Source organism: Hemitrygon akajei, chromosome 30, assembly GCF_048418815.1.
Source record: "Hemitrygon akajei chromosome 30, sHemAka1.3, whole genome shotgun sequence".
Classification (NCBI taxonomy): Eukaryota; Metazoa; Chordata; class Chondrichthyes; order Myliobatiformes; family Dasyatidae; genus Hemitrygon; species Hemitrygon akajei.
In genome coordinates, this window is record NC_133153.1 from 22,207,266 (window position 1) to 22,220,887 (window position 13,622).

Genomic DNA, 13,622 nt, shown 5'->3' on the forward strand with positions numbered 1-13,622 from the left:
TAGTAAATAGAGTTCCGGGCTCTGCTTTCCACGGGATGCTACTAGTAATCTGATATCTTTTTGACAAAACGTGCTCAGTTGTTGTTAAACCCTCTGTATAACGTAGTCACTGTAACGTGGTCAGTTCAATCATTCGTTCATTTACTTTACGTAAAACATACTTGGCTTGGTTTATTTGATGAACTGCATACGTTTCGTTAATTGTCAGACCACTCTTACCCATGCACTTAAATTCATCGTGGTTTTCAATTGTTTAAACTGCTTTTTAGATGAAAACTGGATTATGTCACGAGATGCGTATGAACTGTCACGAGCCGAGCGTAACTCATGTTTAGTTTCGTCATGGTTCTTGTGGGCAAGGGTGTATGATACCAATGCGAAGTAGAACAGCGGGCACAAATTTGTGGACGGTGTTTAATTGGGCCCTTAATGTTTAGACGGTCATGAGTATGTTCAGATAACTTTATCAAATCAGTCGTGCTTTGCTGCAGGAAGTAGATTATCCATAAGAGAATTCTCTGTTCTGCAAAAAAAAAAGAAGCCAATCTATTCAGTTATTTCCCCATTAAATCTTTCCCGAGTAGAGGGGAAAATAGATAAAACGTATGATCTTATGTTAAATTTACAGGATGCCAAATTGTAAGTTCGAATTTGTCCAAGTAATTCAAACTCTAGAAGATGGGGAAACATTCGATTTAAGTAAAAACAAGGAGGTATTATGGTACAGTTAGTAGAGCCACTGCTCCTCAGTTTCAGTGTCTTGGTTTCATCCTAACCTCTGTGGTGAAGCTCGTTTATTCTCCCAGTGACTGTCTTTCTCCCAAGTGCTTAAGTTTTCTCCCATATCCTAAAGGTGTGCCATTTCCTTGATTAATTGCCACTGTAAAATTGTTTAAGCAAGTTGTAGAATCTGGGAGAGTTGTTGGCAATATGGGAGAATTTTTAAAAAATGATAATGGATGCAATCTTGCTAGGCCAGAAAGGCAAAATACCTGACTCTTGACAATGATTTATAATGGCAGAATTTCTACTCCTGAAACAAATCCACAAATGTATTGGGAGTTACAATAGTTTAATCGACTACCCCTTCATGTCCAGGACCAAGATTTGAATTCAAACCAGTTTAAATGTGATCCTAACTTGTGGCCCACAGTTATTTGGATATGAACCTGCGCAGATGATTTTATTACTTAAACTGTTGTAATGGCGTAGAAATCTCATCAAGTTGTGTCAAAGTTCACTGATGTTGGGGGTGGAGTTTGTGTTGCTCTGTCGAGAAAAACATTGGATTTTAATGATTCAATGATAAGTAGGCAATTAGAAAGAAATCATAGCTGTGGATATGCAATATAGGTGTATTTGAATGTTACAAACTGCTTTTTTCAGAATGTGGCAATTCTTGTAGTTTGCTTTGTTAGGACATTCCACTGTTGTGCCAGGTTAAAACAGTTGAAACAACAAAGACCCGTGTGACTCTTAGCATTTTCAAGGCAGATTTAAATAGTCCCTAAATAAGCAATAGAATGAATGATTACTGCAAACTGAAGTGCAGAATTTAGGTTTCCAGTCAATTCAGCCATGATCTTACTGAATGACTGAGGAAGACTTGAGAGAACAGTTGACCTACTCCTGCTGCTAATTAGAATGTTTGTATGCAGACTGAAACCCTGCATAGGTTATATTATTCCCATACACTTCTTTGTATGTCCTCCTGGGCGATGAAGATGCTGAGGCTGAATTATCAAGTGATACAGCACAGAAGCAAGTCTTTCAGAAACACCTAATCATACTAATGCCATTAAGTTCCTAATTATACTAATTTCATGTACCAGTGCTTTGAAGTTATTCCAGATTCCAGCAGTTGTGTAGGTGAAGGCTCACCAATGTCTCTCCTCCTTAGGGAGACTGAAGTGAACTGGGCTTTGCACATCCACACTCTCATCAGTCTGCAGATGCACAGTAGAGAGCATACTAACAAGCTGCATTGCTGTTTGGTACAGAAGTTGCACTGAGTTGAACAGGAAGGCTTTGTATTGGGTAGTCAAAACTGCCCAATGCATCACTAGCACCAGCCTACCTGCCATCAAGGGCATATATACAGAAAGGTCCTGGAAAAGGGCAAGTAACATCATGAAGGATCTCACACACCCTGCTCATGGACTGTTTGTCTCACTCCCGTCAGGGAGGAGGCTACGTAGTATCTAAGCCAGGACCACCAGCTCAAAAATAGTTACTTTCCCCCCAATAAGACTGATTTACACCTCCACCTACTAACTTCACAACCACTGTTATTTCATGTCAGTCACCTTATGTACAGGCTAGCATCACTTAATGGAAATGCAGTCAATCTATGTATACAAGCTAGCTTATGGATGTATATTTATTGTTTTCTGTTTATTAATATTAGTTTCTTTTTCTTCAATTTTTTGTGTTGCATTGGATTTGAAGTAATAATTATTTTGTTCTCCTTACACTTGTGTATGGGAAATGACATTAAATAATCTTGAATTTGCACAATTTATTGTCTTTTGCACATTTGTTGTTTGTTCATCTTTGTAGTGTGCAGTTTTTCATTGCTACTCTTGTGTTTCTTTGTATTTACTGTGAATGCTCACAAGAAAATGAATTTCAGGGTAGTATATAGCAACATATTTTTACTTTGATAAATTTACTTCAAACTTTTTGTTCTCACTACTTTTTCGAGTATCCTATATACTTTCTACACTCCTGAAGCTCCTCCCTGGTTTTCAGTTATTTACCCCTGCCATGTTCTTTTTCTGAAATCCAGTCCTTGATGTCCTTTGACATCGAGAGTTTATTGGACTTACTGTCTGTACCTTAAGGGGAATGTTAGTCCTGAACTGTTAAACTGTTAAAAGCTTCTGACTTGTTAAATGTAAATAATTGCTTCCACTCTATTCATGCTAAGTCCTGCTCTTGAAGTTGGGATCAGCCTTCTCCCAATTCAAGACAACTTCTGGACCATCCTTACACTTTTTCATAATCCTCAGATAGTTGATTTAATGTATCTGTTAAATAGTACACAATGCAGCTGTTGGCATTTAGAATGGCTGGAATGGTGATGTGGGTGGATGGGATGAATGATTAACTAGACTGTTTATTAAGCATCCTGCATGTTATATCACATGAGGCTATTTCACCATAGACTTGATTTATGCCTTGGGTGAAGAAGAGGCTATTTAGAATTAGGTTAGCCACTCTGTAGGATGCCTGGGTTTTGAACTTGTTGTGAGTGATGAACAGACCTGATGGTCAATGGGGTGCAGAGTTAACCATTCCCAACCCCCCTCCTGAGAACTACGAACTATTGCTGTTGCTATGCTGCTCATGAGAGAGAGAGATGAAACACAGGCAAGAACATCTGCTACAGATAAGAGGGGGAGAGAGACTGTTGATTTACTGTATTTTGACTCTTCCTGGATTATTTACCTTTCACTACAAGGACTTTACTTTGCTCGTTAACATTCCTCAGGAGTCAGCAGGAGTGGCCTGATTTGATGGACAGTCATTCAGAGTTGATGGATAGCTGAGACCCCGTTAGTAGGGGTAAAAGACAGGTCTGGAGAGACACCCTTAAGACACACCAGTGGACACTGATTGAGAGTTGGAACCCACAGGAAAGGTGGGGGCTTCGGAGACCGAATCAGGAGATCGGTCAATAAAGCTCACAGTGTTACAGCAGGGCCGGTGGGGACTTGTGTGTGTGTCCACTCATGCCAGAGTGACGAGTCCACCACAGAAGAACGGTCTAGCTGAAGAACAGAGGGGTCATAACTGAATGACCACAACTATACGACGGATTAAGAAAGCCACAAAAGGTTTGCCAGCCGCAGCTGTTGCTGTTACATCTCGCTCGCTCTCTCTCTCTCCAACGATTTCAACACAACAACCATAACCACCTCAGCATTTATGAACTGAACTCTGTACTTTCCTATGACAATTCATTTACCCCTAGACATCGAAAGAGCTTGTTTATTATTGATTATTATTATTCCTACACTTTTAGATTTATTACTGCTAACTTGTTTTATATGTATATTTGCATTTTTGATATTGTATTGTGTAGTTTACTAATAAACACCTTTAGTTTGGTACCACCAGACTCCAACGGATTCTTCTTTCTCTGCTGGTCAGACACCCAGTTACAGGGTACGTAACAAACTGCACTGGTAGCCACAGCTTTTATGTGGATGGTCTTACTTTTGGATCAATGTCGAGCTCAAGGATGCTAATAGTGGTAGTTGTGCTGTTCACTATAAAGGAAAGATGGTCTTATTCAGCATTTACTTGGCACATTGTTACTTACATTGTCAGCTAATATTATGGCTGAATTAACACCACTAATGAATGTGATTACTATAGTCTCTTGGTTGTGGAAGTCATAAATTGGTTATCTAATTGTTCATCTGGTTGCTGATAGTACAAATTTATCAACTTGTCTCAGGAACATCCTTGAAATCTTAAATCAATTAAGTAGTGCTTATAGCAAGAGGTGTAATTTCCAAAGTCAAAATTGAGTTTATTGTCATATACTGTATGTACAAAAGTACATCACAGACATATAGCATCATATAGGCCACATTCACAAGAAAAACATAACTCAATATAAATAAAACACATTTTTATAACAAAAAAGACAAACTTAATTTTAGTGCAACGTGGCTTCCATGTCTGATGTTAACATTCTTTGATGTTATGTGCCAGGCATAGATTACATCCGGTAACAATTTACAGTTAGGACTCTCAACAGTTTAGCGGGGAAGCCAAAGCAAGAACTTAGTAGGTGTTTTCTGTGAACTCTGTGAAGTTCACTGTTGTGGTTTCTGCTGAGCTAATCAGCAGTGTAATGGAGCACTAATATATGACATGAGGGATAGAATGTGGATTCAGGCCTCAGTGCGACATCCTGTGACTTTCTTGGCTGTCTTGTTTACGTGGCACTGAATATAGACCAAGTATTCTCCCCTTGGTGGGGGGGAGGGGGGATGTCTGATGGTAATGTCTGGTTACAAATAGGTTTTGGCAGAAGTCTTAAAGCAAGCCCTTAGTCTGAAATCTTAATGTTTGATAATGTAAGAAGTTAAATAAGAAATGGAAAATATATACTGTAAAACTGGGAAATGTAATTAATGCAGCAATAGTAATTCAAAGTTTTAACAATTTTTTAAAATGTTAAAGTAAATAATTTGTTTCATCTATATTAAAGAAAATAGCGTTTTAGAAACTTTACCATTTATAGTCAAAACCTAAAGTATTTGGTAATTCTTTTATTTGCCACCACACCACAATTTGCTTGCCCATGCAACTGAGGAATAAAAATATAACCAATGGTAATGGTCAACTTAATTAATAAAAATATTGCCATTACTTGGGATTGCAACTTAAAAAAAAGGTGGATTTACGACACAAGTTTAAAAAATAAGCAATATAATGCTGCTGGTGTTTCATACATGATGAGACCTGGGTGGTGGCAGGGAGTTCAGTAGTCTTATGGCTGAACTGTTTCCCATCAAAACTATTCTTGTCCTAATGCTATGATACCTCCTGCCTTATGGTAGGGGGTCAAAGAGATTGTTGGATGGATGGGAGGGATCATTGACAATGCTAAGTCCCCTGCATGCACAGTGCTCCGGATAAATATCTTTGATTGGTGGAAGAGACACCCTGATAATCCTCTTTGCAGTCCTCTTAATCCTTTGTTGGGACTTGAGGTCAGATGCCTTGCAATTTCTGTACCAGAAGGTGATGCAGTCAGGACACAATCGATGATACTCTTGTAAAAATTAATTAGAATGGAGGGGGAGCCTCAGTCGCCTCAATCTTCTCAGGAAGTAGAGACGCTGTTGTGCTTTCTTGACCAAAGGGGCAGTGTTGAGGGACCACGTGAGATCTATTACAGTGCTTATAAAAAGTATTCACCCCTCTTGGAAGTTTTCATGTTTTACTGTTTTACAGCATTAAATCACAATAGATTTAACTTTTTTTTGACACTGATCAACAGAAAAAGACTCTTTGGTGTCAGTTAAAACAGATCTCTACAAACTGGTCTAAATTAACTTACAAGTATAAAATATAAAATAATTGATGGCAAAAGAATTCACCCCTTTGAGACAGTATTTAGTAGATGCACAATTACAGCCTCGAGTCTGTGTGGTAGGTCTGCTGAAGCTCCAATGTCTGATGTCAAGATGGAAAAAAAACAAGAAGAGGAAGAGACTGAGCCAGAAACTGTGGAACTATAACAAGAAATTAAACAAGAGGTATCAGTTTTGGACATCTAGGCACTGTAATTTTCCCCATTCTTTACAAAACTGCTCAAGCTCTGTCAGCTTGCATGGAGATTGTGAAAGAACAGCCCTTCCAAGTCGAGCTACAAATTCTCAATACGTTTGTGGTCTGGACTCTGACCTGGGCACTTCAGGACATTAACTTTGTTGTTTTTAAGCCATTCCTGTGGTAGCTTTGGCTTTATGCTTGGGGTCATTCTCTTGCTGGGGAACAAATCTTCTCCCGAGTTTCATTTCTCTTGCAGACTGCATCAGGTTTTCCTGTATTTTGCTGCATTCATTTCCCCCTCTTCCTGTACAAGCCTTCCAAGGCTTGCTGCAGTGAAGCATCCCCATAGCATGATGCAGCCACCACCATGCTTCACTGTTGGTATGGTGTGTTTTTGATGACATACGGTGTTTGGTTTGTGACAAACATAACGTTTGGTATGATGGCCAAGAAGCTCAATTTTGGTTTCATCAGACCATAGACCCTTCCAGCTGACTTCAGAGTCTCCCACATGCCTCCTGGTAAACTCTAGCCAAGATTTCATGTGAGTTTAGTTTCAACAGTGGTTTTCTCTTTGCCACTCTGCCATAAAGCTGCAACTGGTGAAGCACCCGGTCAACAATTGTTGTACATGCATTCTCTCCCATTTCTGCCACTGAAGCTTGTAACTCCTCCAGAGTTGTCATGGGTCTCTTGGTGACCTCCCTCAATAGACCTCTTCTTGCATGGTCACTCAGTTTTTGAGGACAGCCTGCACTGGGCAGATTTACAGTTGTGCCATATTCTTTCCATTTCTTGATGACTGATTGAACTGTACTCCAAGGGATATTCAGTGACTTGGAAATTTTCTTGTGTCCATCTCCTGACTTGTGCTGTTGAATAAACTTTTCGCTGAGTTGCTTGGAGTGTTCTTTTTGTCTTCATGGTGTAGTTTTTGCCAGGATACTGTTACGCCTGCGCCCCAACTCTGAGGGGCCGAAGGGTAGAAAGTAGCCCCCTCCTTTGTGAGAATCGCAAGATCGCTATTAATTCAGGTCAGGAGACCCAGAAAATGAGAGAGAGACGCAGAATCCACAGGGGGTTTGGAATGTCCTGGCCCTCAGCGATTTCAAAGCCACGGGAACCGGCCATTGTCTCTTGGAGATGGAATTGTGTATTGAGCGCTGTGCTATTTATCGATGCCCTCAAGGAATGAGCAACGTGGGCTGGTTGGAGGGGATGGCATCCTCCCAACCTGATTGACATCTGAGACCCCGTGAGTAAGGATAAAAGAGGGTCTGGGGAACAACCCCTTTCAGACGCACCAGGAGAACGCTAGAAATCCCGTGACAGCCCACGTGCATCCTTTTCCATTTGCCTCGGAATTGGTGGGGCTGACCTCGGAAGACGGCTTAGCTAAAAGGAAAAGGACACCGACGACATTTCGAAGGATCGACATCATAAAAAGGAAAACGGGCAAGTTCTAAACTCCGTCTCTCTCTCCAACCAAAAGCTGCAGCCTAAGTGAACTTGAGTGACTTTTATATTTCCATCGGACAATACATTATCCCCTAGACAACGATAGAGCTATTGATTATTGATTATTATTATACCCGCGCTTTAGATTTAGTATTGACGACATATATTATCTGTATGTTTGCATTGATATTATTTTTGTGTATTTTTATCAATAAATACTGTTAAAAATAGTACCATCAGACTTCAACGGACCTCTCTATCATTGCTGGTAAGTGACCCAGTTACGGGGTACGTAACAATACTGACTCACCAACAGTTGGACCTTCCAGATACAGGTGTATTTTTACTACAGTCATTTGAAACACCTTGACTGCACATGGTGATCTCCATTTAACTAATTATGTGACTTCAAAAACCATTTGGCTGCACCAATGATGATTTGATGTGACATATTAATGGGGTGGTGAATACTAATACAATCAAATATTTTGTGTTTTATTTAAAAAAAAGCCAAATTAAATCCACCATGGTTCAATGTTGTAAAACAATAAAACATAAAAACTTCCAAGTGGGGTGAACTAGGCACTGTATATGCACTCCCAGCGACTTGCTGCTCCTAACTCTCCATGGAGGAACTGTCTATGTATAGTGATGAGTGGTCAGCCTGCAACTTCCTAAAGTCCACAACTTCTCTTTGGTCTTGTCCATGCTGAAACTCAAGTTATTGTTCTTGCACCATTTTAATAGCGCACACTACCTTCTCCCTGTTTGCTTTCTAATTGTCACTGTTGATCACATCAATTACTATTGTGTCATCAGCAAAACTGATATAATTTGATCTGGATCAGGCAGTGCAGTCGTGATAGCAGCATGAACAGCAGCAGGCTGAGCACACAGCTCTGGGGTGCACCAGTGGTCAGCATGGTGGAGCTAGAGATATTCCTGCCAACAGGGACAGGCTGTGGCCTTTCTGTCAAGAATTCCAGGATCCAGTTACAGAGAGAGGTATTGAAACCCAGCAAGGGCAGTTTGCCTACCAACTACTGAGGGATAATCATATTAAATGCCAAGCTGAGATAGATAGTTACTATATTAATCCCAAAGGAAATTACAGTGTCGCAGTATCATTACAAGTGCACAGAAGTAGAATAAAAAATTACCACAGTCTAACAGGAGGGGGTCTTCACTTTCCCAGCTATAGGTTGACTCATTATAGAGTCTAATGGACAAAGGTAAGAATGACCTTGTATAGCACTCTTTGAAGCAGCGCAGTCGTCTATTACTAAGCCTGCTTCTCTGTTCAGCTAAGGAGGCATACAGAGGGTGTGAAACATTGTCCAGAATTGCCAGGATTTCCTGTGGGGTCCTTTGTTCTACCACAGTCTCCAGTGTGTCCAGATTGATTCCAATAACAGAGCCAGCCTTCCTAATTAGTTTATTGAGCCTGTTGGCATCACACATGTTGACACCATTGTTCCAGTAGACCACCACATAGAAGATTGTACTGGTGACAGCAGACTAGTAGGACATGTGAAGGAGAAGCCTGCATACCTCTAAGGACCTCAGTCTTCTCAGGAAGTAGAGGCAACTCTGGCTCTTGTATACAGCCTCTGTGTTGGTGCTCCACTCCACAAGCACTGTTCTGGCAAATAAAGCACCGTTTTCCAGGTGAGACAGAATGGAGTGACTATGGCATCATCAGTGGATGATTAGAGTGATAAGTGAACTGGGAAGGTTCACCATGCCTACACCCTGCCTTGCGTGGCTGGATCCTGGACTTCTTGTCACATCACCAGCAGGTGGTAAGAGTGGACTCCCTCACCTCTGTCCCTCTGACCCACAACACAGGTGCCCCTCAGGGCTGTGTACTAAGCCCCCTCCTATACTCTCTGTATACCCATGACTGTGTCACCAGCCCTGGCTCCAATCTGCTAATCAAGTTTATTGACGACACCACACTGAATGGCCTAATCTCAAATAATAATAAGACAGCCTACAGAGAAGAAGTCACCACCCTGTACAGTGGTGTCGAGAAAGCAACCTTTCCCTCAATGTTGCAAAAACAAATGAGCTGGTTGTGGCCTACAGGAGGAATGGGGAGAGTGGTGCGGACAGTCCAGGGCATCTGTAGATGTGAACTTCCCACTATTCAGGACATTTTCAAAGCAGGTGTGTAAAAAAGGGCCTGAAGGATCATTGGGGTCCTGAGTCACCCCAACCACAAACTGTTCTAGCTGCTACCATCTGGAAACTGGTACCATAGCATAAAAGCCAGGACCAGCAGGCTCCGGGGCAGCTTCTTCCACCAGGCCGTCAGACTGCTTAATTCATGCTGACACAACTGTATTTCTATGTTATATTGACTATCCTGTTGTACATACTATTTATTATATATTACTATAAATTGTACATTGCACATTTAGATGGAGATGTAATGTAAAGATTTTTACTCATCTATATGACGGATGTAAGTAATAAAGTCAATTCAATTCAGTTCAATGTAGCAGAAGAATGGAATTTAATGGAACAAGCTGCTCAAAGCACTTCATTATCATTGAGGTCAGTGCTACTAGACTGACTTTGAGGCAGGTTATTGTCAGCCTCTTGGGCAGTGAGATGATGGTGCCAGCCTTGAAGCCTGAGGGGATAGTGGACTGTTCCAGAGAGATGTTGAAGATGTCTCTTTGAACCTCTGTTAACTGGGCTGTACAGTCCTTCAAGAAATGACAAGGTATGTTATCAGGTCCTGCAGTTTTAGTGGGTTAACCGTGGCTAGGGTCTTCCTCACATTAGCTGCAGCCAGACAGAGTGCCTGCTCCTCAGAGGGATGGTGATGATTCAGCCTATCAGGAAATCAGAGAAGCATTGCTGTTGCTGCACAGGGTGAAGTAGTAGTCCGTTATGGTGTGAATATCCTGCTTGTGTGCCTCATGTCTCTGGTTTCACAGAAATGGCTGTATATTCTCTGTGAATATTGCAATTCTCCTTCTTGGTGACGTGAGAAAGCGCACTCATGCTGAGCTGAGAACTGCCTTACCTCCTGTTCTGAAGGCAGCATCTGGATTTCTCAGCCATGTCTGGACCTCTGCTGTCAGCCATAGCTTCTAATTTCCCCACACATAGATGCGTTTAGTAATGAGGACATCTTCAATACACATCTCTAAGTAGTCAGTCTCAGATTTTGCATATTCATTGATGTTAATGTGATGGTTGTAGATAGCTGCCTCCCTGACAATGTTCCAGTCTGTGTTTTCAAAACAGTCCTGTAGTGCTGATGTTGCTCCTTCCGGACAGTTCTTTATCTCCCTTTACCTCTGGAGCTCTACCAGAGGCAAACAGTGGGTCTTCACTACTGAAGTGTTCATACACCAGTTCTTATTAATATAAAATGCGTACGCTTCCACCTTGGCAGAGGTTGTGGGAATTCTGTTGGTCCGAAAAGAAGTGAAATCCTCTAGCTTGCTGGCCGTTTCATGGGTGCTGTCGGTCAGGATGAGCGCGCAGTTGTCCTTCATCTCACACTGACTCAATCTCAGGTGCAGGTATCTATTTTTTAATGATCGAATGTTTGAAAGCAGAGTCAATGGGAGAGCTGGTCTGCAGGGTTTCACCTTTGGTCGTGCTTGAGTACCAGCATGATTTCCATGCTTTTCTTTCCTTGCACACTGTTTCTGATGCCATTTCTCCTGTGTGGCTGTAGCAGGTGACAGAACAGTGCACAACAAGCCCATGCTGCAGAGCTCAACTACTACCCAACAACTCACTAGTGAGTTAGATTTGTAGTACTTGGTGTTTTTAATATCCAGCAGTGCCTTTCAATCATAAGAGAAACATAAAGCATGAACAATTATACCATTAGTTGGAGCTGGAGTGGCTGCTGCGACTGGACACGCTGCCATCTTCCTTAACCAAGGACATGGAGGATAGTGAGATCAGGGAGGGGTGTGCTGATAATTTAGGGTATGAGAATATCGAGGAGGAAGAGATGTTGCTGCTCTTAAAGAACGTAATGGTGGGGCCTGATGGATCTATTCCATGTCTTTGAGGAAGGCCAGAGAGCTGACTGCTGGGGCCTTTGCAGAGATCTCTATCCTATTTAGCCACTAGTGAAATTCCAAAGAACTGGAGAACAATTGATGATGTTTCTCAGTTTTAAAGAGATATTGAGACAAATGAGGAAATCAAAGGCAGATGAGCCTACAACAGTGGCAGGGAAATTAATATCCATTTGCATCAGGAAAAATGCAGACATTTAGTGGAGATAGCATGGCTTGTTTTGGGAATGGTAGGCTTGACTGAGTTTTTGGAAGAGGTGACAAAGATGATTAAGTATAGGACTTTGGAGGGGGTTCAGAAAAGGTGCACCAGAATATTGCTTGGATTAAGAATATGACTTGTAAGGAGAGGTTGGACAAATCTGGCCTGTTTTCCCACGAGTGTTGAAAGCAAAGAGACAACCTGATAGAACTATGCAAATTTTTGAAAGGCATATATAGGGTAGAAGGTCAACCTTTTTCTCCAAGGTGAAAATATGAACTATAAGAAGGTTTCAGGTGGAGGAGATAGTTTAAAGGAGATTTATGAGGCAAAGTTTTCAACAGAGAGGGAGGAAATATTGTCACTTCTGCTGTCTGGGGTTCTCACCTCTTTCAAAAAGACATTCAATGTACCCATACCCAAGGAGGGCACGGTCGCCTGCCTCAATGATTACCTTCTGGTATTGCTACATCAACCGTGATGAACAGCTTCATGGAAGAAAATCAATTCAGAGATGACCAGGATCTCCTTCAGTTTGTCTACAGCAACAACAGATTAACAGCAGATGCAATTTCACTAGCCCTTCATTCTGTTCTGGACCATCTCAGAAAAACAAACTAGAACACACATCATGCTGCTTTAATTATTTACAGCCTGGTTAGCAGCGCAGTTATCCTCTCCAAACTTTTCACCAAGCTTCAAGACTTGAGCTTTTGTAGCTTCCCTATGTAACTGGATCCTAGATTTCCTCATGGGCAGATTTTGTTCAGAGAAGATTGGTAAACGCATCTCATCCTCACTGGCCATCAACACAAGTGTTGATGCTCTACTTTCCTCATCTCATCTACATCTCATCTTCACCGGCCTTGCTCTACTTTCTACAGACTGTGTTGCTAAGCATAGCTGTAACACCATATAACTAACTCATTTATGACACCACAGTTATGGGACAAATCTCTGGTAGTGATAAGTCAATGGTGATAAGACTGAGAAAGGTCACCTGGTTGACAGGTGCTGTAACAATAACCTCTTGCTCAACCAGTTGCTGACTTCAGGAAGAGGAAAGAGGGTGATCAGATGCCATTCTACATTCATACATCAGCAATGAAGAGAGTCAGCAGCTTAAAATTCTGGGTCATCAGCATTTCAGATGAATTGTCCTGGCCCTAGTGCATACAACCACAGGAAGGCATGCCAGCACATCTACTTTCTTCGAAAGTTAAGGGGGTTCAGCATGTCACTAAACACTCTTAACAAACCTCTTGAAAAGTACTGTTGTAAGTATTATGAATAATTGCAACATAGGTTGCTAAATCAATTCACATGCAGTGAACTCAGCCCTACAAATCACAGACACATCCCTCCCCACAATCATAAATATCTCTATGAGGTGAAAATCTGCACTTATCATTAAGGACCTGCACCATGCAGCCCATGCTACCTTCTCGCAGTTACCAAAGGGCAGTGTGAAGTCTCACATGACCTGGCTCAAGAATGGCTACTTCCCTTCAGCCTTTTGGCTCCTAAACCCACCACACAGCCATGGTCATTACCTCAGTACAATAACACTATGATCACTGCACAATTTGCACTACACTTTGTTTATTTTT

The 13,622-nt window shown here is 41.5% G+C and overlaps 1 protein-coding gene across 1 annotated transcript in view; it reads left to right on the forward strand.

Moving 5' to 3' along the window:
* Window positions 1–13,622, forward strand: part of galk2 (galactokinase 2) — a 130,546-nt gene that overhangs the window by 273 nt on the left and 116,651 nt on the right. The gene's annotated exons all lie outside the window — the stretch shown is intronic.